This window comes from Oryctolagus cuniculus, chromosome 10 (assembly GCF_964237555.1).
Source record: "Oryctolagus cuniculus chromosome 10, mOryCun1.1, whole genome shotgun sequence".
NCBI lineage: Eukaryota > Metazoa > Chordata > Mammalia > Lagomorpha > Leporidae > Oryctolagus > Oryctolagus cuniculus.
The window spans coordinates 96,743,128-96,759,537 of NC_091441.1; the positions used below are offsets into that span (position 1 = coordinate 96,743,128).

The window sequence follows — 16,410 nt, forward strand, 5'->3', positions numbered from 1 at the left end:
TCGCCTGCTGCGCCAGACGCCTGCCCCCAGTGTATTTTTGCAATTCATCCCTGCTTCCCTGTGCAACACTTGCTCCTTCTGTATCCTCACTGAGGAGTGGGATCCACCGTGCGAGGGACAGATGGCACCGGTTCGTTCTCCCGTACACGGCCATTTGGGTCGTTTCCAGGCCATTGTGGGCAAGGCTGCTGTGAGGATTCCTGGGTGAGTCCGTGCGTGCACGTGTGTCTGTGCTGGGGAAACTCCTAGGGTGAAGTAGATACCTCCAGGTGAGGGCTGCCGGCCTTAGAAGAAATTGCTGATGGCAAGGTGTGAGAACTTCACTGCTCATCCCCCCGACCCTCTGTGGCCTCCAAGAGCCCACCATTGCCACGCCTGCAGGGGGCCTGACTGCTGGCAGAAGCAGGCCTCCTCCAGGAACCTGGAGGCCTCTGCAAGGGAGGGGGGCGGCTGACGAGGGCAAGTGCGAGTTACACCCTCTGGGACAAGGGAACTCATGTCTGGTGAGCACCGACTCCCAGTTGGGCCTTGGTCTGTTGCCCTGATCAAGTGCCCTGGGTGCTGGGGTCCAGCCAGGTATGTCAGATGAAACCTTTACTGCTGGGACCAGCACTGGGGTGCAGTGGCTGAAGCTGCCATTTGTGGTGCTGGTACCCCATATCAGAGTGCCTGTTTGAGCCCCGGCTGCTCTGCTTCTGTTCCAGCTTCATGTTGTTGTATCCTGGGAAGACAACAGAAGATGGCCCAAGTGCTTGGGCCCCTGCCATCCGCATGGGAGACCGGATTGGAGTTCCCGGCTCCTGGCTCCAGCCTGGCCCAGCCCTGGCTGTTGTGGCCATTTTGGTAGTGAGCCAATGCATAGAAGATCTGTCTGTCTGTCTCTTTCAACTAAATAAATCAATCCTGGGGAAAAAACAAACAAACAAACAAACAACTTGTCTGCTGCCTTCTGAGAGCCCTGCCTCAGCTTGCCCGGGCTGCCTGTCCCCAGGAGTCGCCCCTGGCCTCCATGCAGTACAAAGGCACTGAGAAGGTCTGTAGCACTCCCCTGTCCCCCATGCACACAGCAGGGCCCAGGGAGAGAAGGAACTTGGTGTCCACAGTGGTAAGCAGAGCTGGGCAACGGCTCAACTTCCCTGTCCCAGTGTGAGGAGGGAGCATCGGTTCTCCTGTCTTAGACAGGGGCCCTTCCCGTGTTCCGTGATCATCACACCAACCCAAGAAGGCCTTGGGGTGGCTGGGAGGGCGGCTAGGGTGCCGGGGCACAGTCCTGTTGACAGCAGCCTAGTCGGTGCAGGTGCAGAGCAGGCGTCAGTGAGAGGAGGGACAGAGGAGCGACTAAGCCTGGCTGTGCCGCTGGGAAGACACCAGAAAGCTCCTTGTCCACAGTCCTGACGAGTTTGCTCAGAGCTCAGGCCAAGATCCTACAGCTGGCAGGACCTGCATGCGTGGAGCCCACGCCGTGCTGCTCACCAGCCGCCGTGCCACACGCCCGCTGTCAAGGGCAGAGACTGCATGGAGACAGTACAGATGTGGAGAGTGGAGGCCTTCGGGGCACAGCCTGTGGGAAATGAGGGGCACTTATCCCAGACTTTGTAAAATAAGGACTGAGACTATCGGAATTTAATTAAGCACACTTCACTCTGCACAAACTCCTGGGTAAAGCAAAGCCCACTGGCATTTTCCCTGATTTTTAATTTTTTAAAAAATTTATTTATTTATTTATTTGAGAGAGAGAGAGAGAATCTTCCATCTACTGATTCATTCTCCAGGGCAGAGCTAGGCTGAAGCAAGAAGCTGCTTCCAGGTCTCCCATGTGGATGCAGGGGCCCAAGCATTTGGACCATTTTCCACTGCTTTTCTCAGGTGCATTAGCAGGGAGCTGGATTGGAAGTGGAGCAGGCAGGACACAAACCAGCACCCATATGGAATGTAGGTGTCGCAGCAACTTTACCCGCTATGCCACGCCAGTCTGCATTTCCCTTGATTTTGTCTGCATGATACAGAAATTTCTTCCCTCTTTAATCCACCCAGTGCTGGCATGTGGGGGCCTAGAGGTGGTATTACAAACCTGGCTGGTAAGCCCAGCCAGACACTAGGAGGCTCTTGTTAACTGGGGAGATTAAGCTACTGTGTAGCTACAGCAGGCATCAAACATGTCAAATGTGCTTGTTGGAGGTGGGTGTTATAACACAGTGGGGTAAAATGCCACTTGGGAACCCGTATCCTACAGTTGGACCTGGGATCAAGTGCCACCTCTGCCTTCTGATCCACTTCCTTCTAAGGTGTCTGGGAGGCAGCAGATGATGGCTCAGGCATTTAGGTCCCTACCACCCATGTAGGAGACCTAGGTGGAACTCCTGGCTTCTGGCTTTGGCCTGGCCCAGCTCTGGCTATTGCAGGCTTTGGGAAATGAACCAGTAGATGGAAGCTCTTTCACTCCTTTTGTCTCTTTCTCTGTCACTCTGCCTTTAAAGTAGATAAATAAATCTTTAAAAATAAATAAAAATAAATGCACTTGTTGGTGTTTTCTTTTTTAAAAATTTATTTATTTGACAGGCAGAGTTACAAAGAGAGGGAGAGAAGGAGAAATTTTCTATCCTCTGGTTCGCTCTCCAAATGGCTGCAATGGCAGGGGGCTGGGCTGATCTGAAGCCAAGAGCCAGGAACTTCTTCTGGGTATCCCACGTGGGTGCAGGGGCCTAAGCACTTGGGCCATCTTCCACTGCTTTCCCAGGCCATCAGCAGGGAGATGGATCAGAAGTGGAGCAGCCAGGTTGAACTGGTGCCCATACGAGACGCTGACATTGCAGGTGGTAGTTTAACCTGCTGTGCCAAAACGCCGGCCCTATGTTGGTGTTTTATTGCTCACTCCAATATCATAACAATTATTGTATGTAAGCTATATCTTCATATAAAAGAAAAGTTTGGGCATTTGGCTTAGTGGTTAAGATGCCAGTTAAGGTGGCTGCAGCCCACATCAGAGTGCCTGCGTCCAATTGCTGACTCCGGCTTCCTGCCAGTGCGGACCCTGGGAAGCACTAATAATGCCTCAGGGAATTGTGTTCCTGCCACACATGTTGGGGACGTGGATTTAGTTCAAGGCTCCAGGCTTCAGCCTAGGCATCTGGGGGGTGAGCTAACAGATGGGAGCTCTCTCTCCCTCTGAAATAACTTTTAAGAACAGAAGTGGAAAAAGATGGCAGAGTGGGAAGAGGCAGGCAATGGGACAGAGAACAGGGCCTAGAATTCAATTTGTTTTGCAAAAATACTGCACAGAAAGTTATCTTGCACCAAAAACACAGCCGCTGCTGGCGTTCCACCCTGTCCTCCCCGCGTGCAGGCGATCTGTTTGCTCTGCGCTCTCTCCTGTCTTCTGAGTTTTGCCTACTACTGCTCCCTCGGAGGCATTTTCTGCCTTTTGTCTCTTTTCCATCTCCTTCCGACTTTTCACTGGGATGGCTGGGCCAAGCCACAGGAGTTTCTCAAGGGCCTTCTTTAGGCTTTCGCTAGAGACTTGTTTCTTCTGGAACACCCAGCCAGGTACAGCTGTTTCTCATCTTCTGTGAGGTGTCCAGCTCCCAGCACCACTTAGAGGCTTTAAGAACAATTTTCTGGCAGATTTTGGAACAGGTGATTGGTGATCTTTGCTCATGGCACACAGGCAGGGTTCAAGGACGACTGGGCGGCAGAGGAGTTCCGGCCGTGCGTGCTCACGCCCAGCAGGCGGCTTCGGAGAAACACGGGATCTGCGCCTGGATCCCTTTTTATTCTCTCCCTTCCTGGATGGGTCTGCCCTGCCAAGTCCTTCCCAGGGCCTGGTCACCAGCTGGAATTGTGGATCTGATGGAACTCCACTCAGAGTGAAGCAGCTGGAACTCAAACTGCTGCCCAGATGGGATGCTGATGTTGCAGGCAGCGGCTTTGCCTGCTGCACTAGCAGGAAGCCAGAATAGAAGCAGAGCGGGCAGGATTCAAAACTGGCACTCTGATATGGGATGCGGGCATCGAAAGTGGCAGCTTAGCCCAGTGCATCACAACACTAGCCCCTGTGTATACACTTGAATTTTTTTTACTGTACATGACTTTTAATACGGGACCTATTATATATTAACATAACATATTAACCAAGAGGAATGAAAACGTTTGTCACTCTGCCTTTCAAATGAATAGAATAAATTAAAAAAAAAAGAGGAAGGAAGATTTATATGTGAATCTCCATAGCCCCACACTGGAAGCAACTCAAATGCCCAGGAACAAGGGAATGTTTGAACAGGTTGTGTCAGATCCACACAGCGGAATATGCCTAAGTAAGACAAAGGCATGGAATATTGCTACATGCAACAGCAGCAAGAAATCTAAAAGCATGGTGCTCCGTGACAGAAGACAGGAAAGATGGCTACCTTCTATGTAATTCCATTGCTATAAAATTTTAAAAAATGCAAACTAACCTGTAGTGTCAAAACAAAACAAAACAAAACAAAACAAAACAAAACAAAACAAAAAAAACAGAGCAGTGGCTGCCTGGAGATGGGATGGCATAGATGAATAGATTGAAAAGAGACACATTTTTTTTTTTTAATTTTTTTGAGAGGCAGAGCAGAGTTACAGAGAGGCAGGGGCAGAGAAATAGAGAGAAGTCCTCCATCCGCTGGTTCACTTCCCAAATGGTTGCAATGACCAGAGCTGAGCCAATCTGAAGCCAAGAGCCAGGAGCTCCTTCTGGGGTCTCCCACATGGGTGCAGGGGTCCAAGGACTTGGGCCATCTTCTACTGCCTTCCAGGCCCTAGCAGAGAGCTGGATCAGAAGTGGAGCAGCTGGGGGCCGGCGCCGTGGCTCAATAGGCTAATCCTCCACCTTGCGGCGCCGGCACACCGGGTTCTAGTCCCGGTTGGGGCGCCGGATTCTGTCCCGGTCGCCCCTCTGCTATGGCCAGGGAGTGCAGTGGAGGATGGCCCAGGTGCTTGGGCCCTGCACCCCATGGGAGACCAGGAAAAGCACCTGGCTCCTGGCTCCTGCCAGGATCAGTGCGGTGCGCCGGCTGCAGCGGCGGCCATTGGAGGGTGAACCAACGGCAAAAGGAAGACCTTTCTCTCTGTCTCTCTCTCTCACTGTCCACTCTGCCTGTCAAAAAAAAAAAAAAAAAAAGAAGTGGAGCAGCTGGGACTAGAACTGGCTTTAGCTGCTATGCCACATTAATGGCCCCAAAGAGACACATTTTTGGGAATGATGAAAATATTTGTTTTCTTGATTGTAGTGACGGTTTCATGTGCATATTCATGTATCTCTAGGAATCAAATAAATGCTTTGTATATGTGTAGTTTATTGTAATTCAGTAATACTTCAGTAATACAGAAAATATGAAGACATTTTCCAATTACATATCTTTCATTAGAAACACTGCTAATATTTCAATATAACAATGTTCTTTAATATTTAATAATATAATGTAACATAATGGTTTTAAAATCTTTGTTTTATGAGGAGCAGAGAGACAGAGAGAGACAGAGGGAGCTCCCATCCACTGGTTCGCTCCCTAAACACCTGCAGTGGCCAGTGCTGGGTCAGGCAGGAGCCAGGAGCTTGGAATCCAGTCCAGGCTCCTGTGTGATGGCAGGGACCCAACTACTTGAGCCATCACTGTGTCTCCCAGGACGCACATTAGTAGGAATCCAGCATCAGAGCCACAGCCATAAAGGGAACCCAGGTGCTCTGATGTGGGACGCAGGCATCTTGTCCATTAGAGTAAGGGGATAGTACTTTGAAGACCAGTGCAATAGGAAACTTCTGAATATCATTCCCAGGGAATTCTATATGATTGAAATGATATTTAACCTGAAGTAAAGGAGTAGTTTAACACTATAGAAGAGAAAAGGAATACTCTGCTCCATTTCCAGTCCAGCTCCCTGCTATGCACCTGTGGAAAGCAGTGGAAGATAGCCCAATTACTCTCTTTAAAAAAAGATATATTTTATTTATTTGAAAGGCAGAGTTGCTGGTTCGGTCTTAAAATGGCTGCCACAGCCAGGGCTGGGCCAGGCTGAAGCCAGGAGCCGGGAGTCTTCCACATGGGTGGCAAGGGCTCAGGCACTTGGGCCATCTTTTGCTGCCTTCCCAGGCTCACTCGTAGGAAGCTGGGTCAGAAGCAGAGCAACTGGGACTTGAACCGGCACTCTGATATGGGATGTTGGCGTCACAGGTGGCAGCTTAACCTGCTGCGCGACAATGCCGGCCCACAGTTCACCATTTTTAAAGAACACAATTTTGTGGTCTTTGCTAGAAGTATATTCACAGCATCATGCAACCATCACTATACCTAATTCTAGAGCACTTCACAGCCCCAAAGAGAAAGCCCAACCCAGCTCCTGCTCCCCTGTTTTCCTGTGCCCGGTTGAGTGTCCTTGGTCATCTATTTGGGAACTCTTGTTAGCAGGTAAGATGTTGGGGATACAAAGGTTTAAGAGCAGTACATGACCAATAATACAGAATTGTGAGCATTGTTCCTCTCAGTTCATTCCCCCTCTGCACTGGGAACAGAGGACAGCGGAGACAGAGACAGCTCCCTGGGGACGAGGAGGGCATGGCCCTGGACTTGGGATTCTCACATAAAATGTCTAGGGAACCCAAGCTAATGCCTTAGAAAGACAGAGAAGGGAGTGGAGTGTTCTTGGAAGACATCCCAGTGGAGGTGTCTTTTGGGCCAGGCCAGTTCTTTCTCATAATTATGCTGTGCTTTTAGAGTTTGCAAAGTGTGTCTGTGAGCATTTTTTTCCCTTGGATGTTCAGAACCCAGCCAGGAAGTCACTTCATCCCCATTTTGCAGAGGTGAGGAAACTAGAGTCCACAGAGGCACGGGGCCCCACAAAGGCCTCAGAGAGAAGCAGTGACCCTCAGGCTATCTATGTCCAAAGCCCACTGCTTTTGCTCTTACAGCACAGTGTGGGTGAAAGGGCCTGGGGCTGTGGTATTTGCAGGATCCAGGCGCAGAGATGGAGCAGGGCAGGGGTTGGGGGCGCACGGCAGCGGCCCATGGTCCAGGGCAGCAAGGCCAGTGGAACCAGCCGGGCCTCGACAGAGAGCTGCACCGGCTGAGCAGTGCCTCCTTGGGGGCAGCGCTGCAGCACTTGGGCAGTGAGCCACAGGGGCTTCCTTTTTAACTTGCCTGTCTTTGGCTGATTGAAAGGTGCTAGCTGGGTCGCTGGCCATGGAGGGACCCTGATTGTAGATAGCAGTGCCCGGCAGGCTCCGGGAACCTAAATTCTTCTTGTGCGGGAAAGAGTGTGCTGTCTTGGCCAAGGGCTCCGGCAGCCCTTAGGGTCCAGGCCCAGCCCCCATGTTCTCACCTGGTACAAGGCCTGGAGTCAACACCCAGCCCCTGGAACACTGACTTCTGGTTGTGATTTATCCCTGCTAAAAGCCTCCCAAGCCTCCCAGTTGTACCTTGCATGGGACCAAAACCTCACTTTGGCCCCCAAGCCCGGCCCTCTGACTGTCTCCTCCCCTGCCTTTCGCGCTGTGCTCCAACCACCCTGTCTCCTTCCCACCCCACGGAGGTGCCCCAGCCCTTCCCACTGCAAGGCCTTGGCAGCCCTGCATCCCACCTCCTGCCCCGCCCCCCTCCCCCATTGTTCTGGTGCCTGTGTAGCAAAGTGTCTCCGCACAGTAGGCCTTCCCTACCCATCCTTTCTATAGAACCGTTTCTCCGTTTCCCCGGTCATAGTTATAACTGACACCTGCATCTGTTTGTCTTTGGCTTGGGTTCTGTCCCCAACTTCCCCACAAGGGAAGTCTCCTTCCCTGGAAGGTGGAGCCGTGTCGGTCTCCTGAATTGGAAGTCTGGCCCTTTTTGCAACAGGTGCTGGGTGGATGAAGAATGACAGGTCAGCCAGGCTGACCTCGGACCATCCTAGTGGCTGGAACCTTACTTGGGATGTCCATGTCCCTTATTGAGGTGTCTGGGTTTGAGTCCAGGCTCTGCTCCCAAGTCCAGCTTTCTGCTAATGCATGCCCTGGGAGGCAGCAGTGACGGCTCGTGATTGGCTCCCGGTGCCCCATGTGGAAGACCCAGATTGAGTTCCTAGCTCCTGGCTTTGGCCTTGTCCCGCCCTGGCCATTGCAGACATTTGGGGGAGTGAACCAATGAATGGGGAGATTTCTCTCTCTGGGTCTCTTCTTTCAAATAAACCAAATTTAATTTTTTTTTTTTTTTTTGACAGGCAGAGTGGACAGTGAGAGAGAGAGACAGAGAGAAAGGTCTTCCTTTGCCGTTGGTTCACCCTCCAATGGCCGCCGCGGCCGGCGCGCTGCGGCCGGCGCACCGCGCTGATCCGATGGCAGGAGCCAGGAGCCAGGTGCTTTTCCTGGTCTCCCATGGGGTGCAGGGCCCAAGCACCTGGGCCATCCTCCACTGCACTCCCTGGCCACAGCAGAGGGCTGGCCTGGAAGAGGGGCAACCGGGACAGAATCCAGCGCCCCGACCGGGACTAGAACCCGGTGTGCCGGCGCCGCTAGGCGGAGGATTAGCCTAGTGAGCCGCGGCGCCGGCCAAATTTAATTTATTTTTATTAATTTATAAAAGAATTCAGTTTTCTGTAAGTTGCCCCTGGCTCCATCCTCCCTCTGGGGACCCCTCTTCTGTCGGCAGCCCCCAACCTGAACATCCCAGCATGTCCCTCACTGGGAAGTGGAAACTCCCAGTCAGCTCACTGTCCACAGGGAGCGCCGTGACCCATCCCGAGGAAGGTAGCCAGGGTGAAAGGAGATGACACATGCATCCACATGCCCACACCCACACCCACACAGGCTGACAGCTTTCACCCTTCGAGGCAGAGGAGCACGGGGGTCATGAAGGTGAGCAGCAGCGAAGGGTGCCATCCACAAGGGTCCTGGCCTTTGTGTGAGAGCTTCACAATGTTTGAATCGACGGGAAGAGGGCATGCGTATTGGGCGGGAAAATGGGACTTGAGAAATATTTGATCTGTTGAATTCACAGTTTAATGCAACTCCATGCCAAAAAAAAAAAAAAAAAACTCAATATTTCTTTGGAACTAAAACCAGCCACCATTTTCCTTGTGGCAGGCGTGGGGCTGGTGAGGCAGGACTTGCTGTTACTCCTGCGTGGCAGACCCAGACCCTAAAGCCTACCGGGGACAAGGAGCTTGCCACCATCACAGGGCCAGAGGGTCTCCTTCCAAACCCTGTTAGGATTACTTGCGAACACACATGGACGCAAAGACCAGCATGGTTATCAAGTGACAATCCGAAAAAGGAAGCAGGAATGGAGATGTGTGAGATGCGAGGGTGTATTTCAAAGAGCCGAAGTGCACCAACTAAAATCAAGAGCCAAGCCTAACAGTGGGTTTTCCTAAACAAAGGGTAAGGGAGGGATTATTCAATAAGCGATGACTGCATACTCAACAGCAGTTGGTGATGGTGGTGGTGAGTTAAATCCATATTTTACCTCCCAGATGAACAAAGCACAATAAAACGAGGCTAGAGAATTATCAACGAATTAAGTACGAAATGAAATTGGACTAGACTAGCAGAAAAGCAGTGAATCAGATGGTGGGGGAAAGCTCACTTTGTCAGCATTGAAGCCATGAAAAAAGTCACAAAGGGCTGGGATGACAGATTCAACACCGGGATAAAACAAAAAGGAACAGGCTGGAAAATCTCTGCATCGGTGCTAACAAAGGAGCAGGGACGGTGATACAAAGGCGCTTGGTCACGGGCAGAGGAGGTTCCAGTCCTCCGCAGAGGAACGGATGTGAGCCGGTGGGTCACAGAAGGCGGCACACACAAGGCAAGTGCGTGCAGGAGCGCTCATTTCTGAGTGTTTGCTCAGTAAAGTCACCGTGAAGTGACAACGGTGGATTGAACTAACGATCAGAAGACAGTCGTGAAGTAGTGGGAAGGGGCCGCACCGGGTGCCGACGAGCGTCCGTTGGCGCGGCTCCTGGGGATGGGACCACTCGGCCACCGGCAGCCTCCCCCCAACCCCGGAGCCTCTCCCTGCCGGCAGGTGCAGGACTCAGGGACACGTCAGTGAGCCAGGGCAGCCAGAGCCCAGACGCAGTGTGCTGGGGACCAAGTCACACCTCCGAGAGGGTCACGTGAACAAAAGAAAACCCTTAGAGAAAGTGGCAAACAAAAGAAAAGTGGATAGTTGGGACTATGCGAAGTCGTGCGTGAGTGCCAGGTTCTCGGAGCGAAAAGCCGCCCTCCCTGGGAGCTACCCCGACACTCTGCGTTTGTTACGCCCTTTCTCCCGCTGGTGGCCCTGAGCTAAAATAAAAGAATCAATCAGCCTGCGTTCAAATCCTGCCAGCCGAGTGTCGGCAGAAGCCAGGCGTCTCCCGGGACGGCTGAGGCCGGCGGGAGGAGGACCGCGCGCGCGCCGGGCACACCGCGGGGCACCCCAAGGCGGTCCCCCTGCGGCTGGGACTCGGCGTCCGCGCAGACCCGCAGGAGCCGCCGGCGCGCGTCCCAGCCCTCCTGCCAGGACCTGAGGAGCAGAGCCGGTCCCTCCTCGCGTGCCGCGGGTTCCTCAGGCAGGGAACTGCCCGGAGCGCATGGGGGCGCGTGTGTCCCACGGGCAGCCGCACGTGCCAGGCGAGCGGCGGGCCCCGGACACTTGGCCGACCTGCGGCCACTTGCGAGCTTCGGATCCTACCCCAGGCTCCGTAATCTCCCGCCCGAATTCCGCAGCCTCCTTGTGCCCCCTCGCAGGGACGCCGAGCCGCGGAAACTCCCGGGTGTACACGCCGCCTCCCAGGGGGCTCGGCGCGGAACCTCACGGCCGGGACCCCTGGGTGCAGGGACCCGCTGCCCGCGCCGCTGGTACGGGTCGGCCGCGCGCGCCCATCGGGGTCCGGCTGCCGCTCGGTCCGCTGCTCGCCGAGGCCGGCTCGCCCCAGGCAGTCACGTGCGGGCGACAGCGGCGCGCTGCGCCGGGCCCCGAGACTCGCCCGGGCTCCCCGCCGCTCCGTCCGCCTCAGCCGGGGCGTGGTGCGGGGGGTCCCTTCCCTGCCTGGTCGGAGCCGGGCCAGGACCGGCGCTGAGGCCCCGGGGTCGCGTCTCTGCCCCGGCAGATCGCGCAGAGCCACCGAGCCGTCGGGGCCCTGGGCGCCGCCGCATGTCCCCGCCACACCCTCGGGGGCGACCGCGGCTTAGTTGCGGGCCGGGGCGGGAGCGGCGGACTGCGGGCGACGCTGGTCCCGCGCGCCTCAGTCGGCGGCAGCCGCGCGGCCCGGCCCAGAGGGAAGACGCGCGGGCGGCCACCGGGAGGCCGGGCCGGGGGGCGCCACGCGCGCGGCGCGAGGGGCGCGGGCTGCCGGGAGCACCGCGGCGCTGGGGGGGGGGGGCGCGGGCGCATGCGCCCTGCGCCCGTGCCATATTGGAATGAGTCGGAGCGCGGAGCGCCGCCGCCGCCGCCGCCGCCTCCGCCGGAGCGCGGGTGGAGGGGGGCGGGGAGAGCTGCCGGCCGCCCCGCTCCGCCGAGCCCAGCAGGAAGGAGGGCGCGAGCGGGCGAGCGCGGGCGGCGCGAGCGGAAAACGCGCCCGCGCGGGGCGGCGAAAAGAGGAAAGAAAAGAAAGAGGACGGGCGCGAGGCGGGGGCGGCGAGCGCGCGCGCGAAAACTCCCGGCAGGTAAAAAAGCGGGGCCGCCGGCTGGGCCTTCCCGCGCGGCGGCCTGGAGGGCGGCGGCGGCGGCGCCGGGGCGGGGGACGGCGCTGCGCTCCTCACAAGCGGCCGCGCAACTTTGCCCACGGAAACCCGCGGGGCGCGGGCGGCGGCGCCAACGGGCGGCGGCGGCGCGTGGGGGCGGGGGCGGCGGGGGCAGCGCGGCGCCCGCGCGCCGCCTCGCGCGCCCCCGCGGCCCCGCGCGCCGGCCGGCCGGGCTCCAGGGGCGCGCCCGGGCACCTCGCGGCGGCGGCGGCGGCCGTCAGCCCCGGGAGGCGTGGAAGGAAAGTGCCCGGGTGGCGGCGGGCGCCAAGTTCCCCGCCCGCCGAGCCCCGCGGACCCGCCCCCCGGGCTCGCTCCGGGCGGGGCGCGAACCCGCAGCCGGGGCGGTCGAAACTTCGGGGGGCCCCGGGGCCGCAACCGGTGGCTTCGCGCCGCGGGCACAAGTGAGCGGGGCCTCTCCGGGCAGTGCCGCGGGGGCCCGCGCGCTCCGGGTCGGGCCGCCCTGGTCGGCGGAGGTCTGCGGCCGTGTCGCTTCCCGTCCGGAGGTCCGGTGCGGACGCCGAAAACGGTGGCTGCGGAGCGGCGAGCCGGCCGCCCGGGGGGCGAGGCCTGCTGCTCGGAGCGGAGCAGCAACGCCCCGAGAGGACGGACATAAATTCCCGCGGAAGATGTAGGTTAGGTTAAGTTTTCCCTAAGATGTCAGCCCTTCACGTGGGGCCCGGTCCCCTGCAGCCCTGGGGGTGCCCGGGGCAGGGCTGGCTGCGGCGAGCGCCTCTTGGCAGGGAGACCCTGGCGCCCTCGGCGGCCCTGGGAGCCGGGAAAGCTGCTTGCGCGGCCCCGGCGCGGGCCGGCTGCCCCGGGCCCGCGGTCGCCGCGCGTCAGACCCAACTCCGGGCCCTCGAGGCGAACGCCTGGCGCGCGGCTGCGAGTGTGCCGGGACGGCCCGAGGCCGGGAGCCAGGCTTGCGCGGCCCTCTGCCTGCACCGCGGGCGTCCGCGGGTAGCGGGGAGCCCTCCCGGGCCACAGGTAGCCGGGTCCCAGCCGGGTCGGGGACGTCGCGGCCTGGCGGAGGCGGGAGGGGTGGTCCACGGGCCCCGCCGCGGCCGCCGGGTCCTGCGGGCCTCGATGGGTGTGATTTTCCTCACTTGCACGGTTGGGGTGCGGGAGCTCATCTTAACCCGAGTTCCCAGTTGTGAAATTGGGATAGTTTTTGAAGTGGAAGATTTAAAAGAGAGAAAAAAAAAAGCCCTGTATTTTTTAAAAGTTCTACTTAAAAGCGTTCACAATTGGCATCTTTATTAGAATACGCTTGGGGGAAAAAAATCTTGGTAGGATAATTTTGTGAGAGTTATCTGAACAAAGACATTTAAAATGTATCTGAGTGTGTTTTAAGAATTACAGGAATTTGGTTTATTGGTAAGATCCCAGGAGCGCGGTCCTTGGTTTACTGTGCCCTGCTGCCTGTCCAGCGCGGGTCCCCTGTGATGCTGCCCCTCTGACCTGTGGTCGCCACAGGTGGGCTCTGCCCCGGGACAGGGTCTCTGAGCGTGAGAGGGCAGCGATGGGAATAGAGATGCTGAAGGCCTGCAGGTGCACACACAGGGTTGTAGGCTCTGGGTGTGACCCTGTGCTTTCCGTAGGGCCCGCGGGGGCTTTCCCGTCCAGGAGAACTTCCAAGTGCTGACCCAGGTCCCTTCTTCCGAGGTCACCGTGGTGCAGTACATGGCTAGCTTGAGTCGGTGGTCCTGGGAGGCCTGTGTTTACCTGTTGCTTCCGGTTTGTGGACTACAAGTGTATTTGTGGATGCTGGATTTGAAGCGGGAATCATGAACTTGCCCCAAGTCCAGGTTTAAGGTGTCAGTCGATGAATCAGTCTCTTAAAGCCTAGAAATTGCTGAGAAAATTGAATGAAGATTGATTTTTTAAAGTTCAGTGAATTAGGGATGTGAGTATAAAGCTTTAATGACCTTTTAAATGACAGCAATTAACATGATTTATATATGCAGGGCATTCACCTGGTTTATCAAATAATTAGAACTCCAACGTTGAAAACAAAAACAAAAGGTAACTAAAACTTGTTTCAGGTGTAATTGAAAAAAAAAAAAAAGTCGACTCTACAAGGTGAAGATGCTTTTTAGTATTAGACCGTGAACTGGGAAGGTAGCTTCTATCCCTTCTGCTGAAGCAGGCGCCGCAGCCACTGGCTGATCCTTCCCAGACGGTCCCCGCATCGCGCGTGTTTTCTGGTTTCAGTTGAAGGAGAGGAGCTGGACGCTGGACGTGCATTCTCACTTTGTTAGTTCCTGATGCAGGCCTGCGGTTGGCCCTGTGGTGGGGAGTTGGGGGCTCTCAGCCCGTTGGCGGGGATGCACGGTGCTCCACAGAGTGCAGAGGTTTTCTTTCGTGAAATGATTTCACTGCATAAATTCTGTCCATCGTGGGCTGAGGCTGCCGCCCCCCCCCCCCCCCCCCCCCGCCTGCCAGCCACTTAGCCTCTTGGTCACTCACCCAAAACTCTCAGCCCCATTAGCCAGGAGAGGATTGATCATTTAACTATTGTTAGTCCACTGTTGTTGCTGTCATTGTTTTTCCTTCTGCGGATCTTTTTCAGTTCCTTGGCCTTTGCACTGTCAGAATATCGTACTTAAAATTTGAAAATCTTTCCTGCAACTGAAGACCAAAAAACCAGAAACAAAATACACATGAAAGGGGATTTCTTCTCATTGATATTTGTTTCCTTGTCAACTCTGAGTTTTCCCTTTAAAATAACCTTCCCCTCTGTGTCTCACGGCTTCTGCAGGGGGCCTGTGCTTTGGCAGTGCCAGCCAGGCTGGGCTCAGCTGTGGAGCAGTGGCGTGGGCACCGTCTGACTCAGGCCCACGGGCAGGACAGGCTGCCTAGACGCCAGGTTGTGTTCTCACTAAATGAGTAGACCTGTGTCAGCTGTTGTCTAGGCAGGGATTTTGAATGTTAAAAATTTTCTCATGAATTCCCAGAAATTTCCTTTCTGGGATTATCTGGCTGATAACCAGTATTCGAGTGAAGAAAACATCGTTGGTAACCTCCCAGCCTGGTGGTGGCAGGGTTTTTTCCTTTGAGTAAGTAGCATTTGTTTTGTAACTAGGGTGTTCTTTATTTGAAAACAATATTTCTCTGTGTATGTAGTTGTTAAATTGGATCAAAGCCTCTGGGGATTTGTGTTACCTGGGAGATTCTGAACCATTAGACTGTGAGGAGTGGGATTTTGGTAGGATTCTGTCATTCTTCGAGGGATAGCCGCCCCGATGGAAAGCAATTAAATAAAAATAGAAAGGATGTGGTCAGGTTGTTGCAAATTCATGCTTAAACTTTTCAAAAGTGAGAGGAAGGATAAGAACAAAGGCAGGTTATTAATAGAAAAATTACGTGACTTTACTGCAGAAGTTTTTTAAAAAAATATTATTTATTTATTTCAAGGAAATCCTTAAAGATTTATTTGTTTGAAAGAGGGTGAGGGGAGAGATACCTTCCCTCTGCTGGTTTATACCCCAGGTGGCCGCAGAGACCTGGGCTGAGCCAGGCTGAAGCCAAGAGCCAGGAGCTTCATCCAGGTCTCTCATATTGGTGGTAGGGGCCCAATCTTCCACTGCTTTATCCAGGCCATTAGCAGGCAGCTGGATCAGAAGTGGAGCAGCCAGAACATGCACCGGCGTTTGTTTTTGGGATGGCGTTGTCGCTGGCGACTGTGCCTTGTTCCAGAAGTTTTAACAAGTTTGGTTGTAAACCTTTTCCTATGACTCAGAGGCACCTAAGGATTTGTATATAATTATTCTTGCTAGTTTTTTTTTTTTAATAGATTCTTCAGCTCTCTTTGTCTTTAGGTGATCAATCAAGGACTTTATTTTAAAAGAAAAAGAATACTTTATGTATTGTGTTAAATGATGTGTGAAGCCCTGCTGAACATGGGGTTTGATAGTTGAGTAACCAGCGAGCTAAGGCCTTCTCTGCAGGGAAAGGCTGCAAGGCAGCATTTCTACATTCATTGATTCCCTTTCAGTTTTTTGCTTCATCCAGGGAAGGGTTAATCACTAACCTGATTGGGGTGGGTGGGATACTTGAGAGCATCCTCCTTGGGAAAGTTGGATTCTGGACTGAGCTGGGGTTGGAGAGTCTCAGAGGAGAGCTGGAAGGTGGTTTGCTGACAATCAGGGGTGTGGGGTGGGTGGGGTGCTAGTATGGTTTAGCTGTTAGTGGGCTGCCAGTGTCTGGCATCAGTCCCTGGCTGCAGCTCCTGACTCCAGCGTCTTGTGCTGCATACCCTAGGAGGCAGCAGTGAAGGCACAAGTGTCTGTGTTCCCGCCATCCACCGGGAGACCTGGATGATGTTCCCGCCCCTAGCTTCAACATGGCCCGGCCGCGGCCATTGTGGAAATTTAGAGGGTGAACCAGTGCATAGGAGCTCTTTCTGGCTCCTATTAAAAAAATAAAAATTTAAAATTAAATAAAAAAAATAAAAAATGTGGGACAGTTATATATTTGGAGTGACATGAGATGGGCTGAGAAATTTAGAAATTATTAAAAATTACCTCGTTGCTGATTTCTTTATTTTTAATTTTTTTATTTTTAAAAATTTATTTTGTATTTATTTGAAAGGCAGAGTTACAGAAGGGAGGAGAGAGATCGTCCATCTGCTAATTCACTCCCTAAATGGTCACAATAGCCAGGACTAGGCCAGGCTGAAGCCAGGA

General features: G+C 54.8%; 1 protein-coding gene across 3 annotated transcripts in view; it reads left to right on the top strand.

Moving 5' to 3' along the window:
- The window catches only part of SFMBT1 (Scm like with four mbt domains 1), a 159,340-nt gene that overhangs the window by 21,954 nt on the left and 120,976 nt on the right, over window positions 1-16,410 (top strand). The window contains exon 1 of one of the 3 annotated variants that reach the window (XM_051851533.2): window positions 11,409-11,647. The exons of 1 other annotated variant lie outside the window; for it this stretch is intronic. The gene's annotated coding sequence lies outside the window, so the exon portion shown is untranslated. Of the gene's footprint in view, window positions 1-11,408; window positions 11,648-11,986; window positions 12,354-16,410 lie in introns of those variants that run through there. One more of the 3 variants, XM_008260804.4, reaches the window with a different exon arrangement.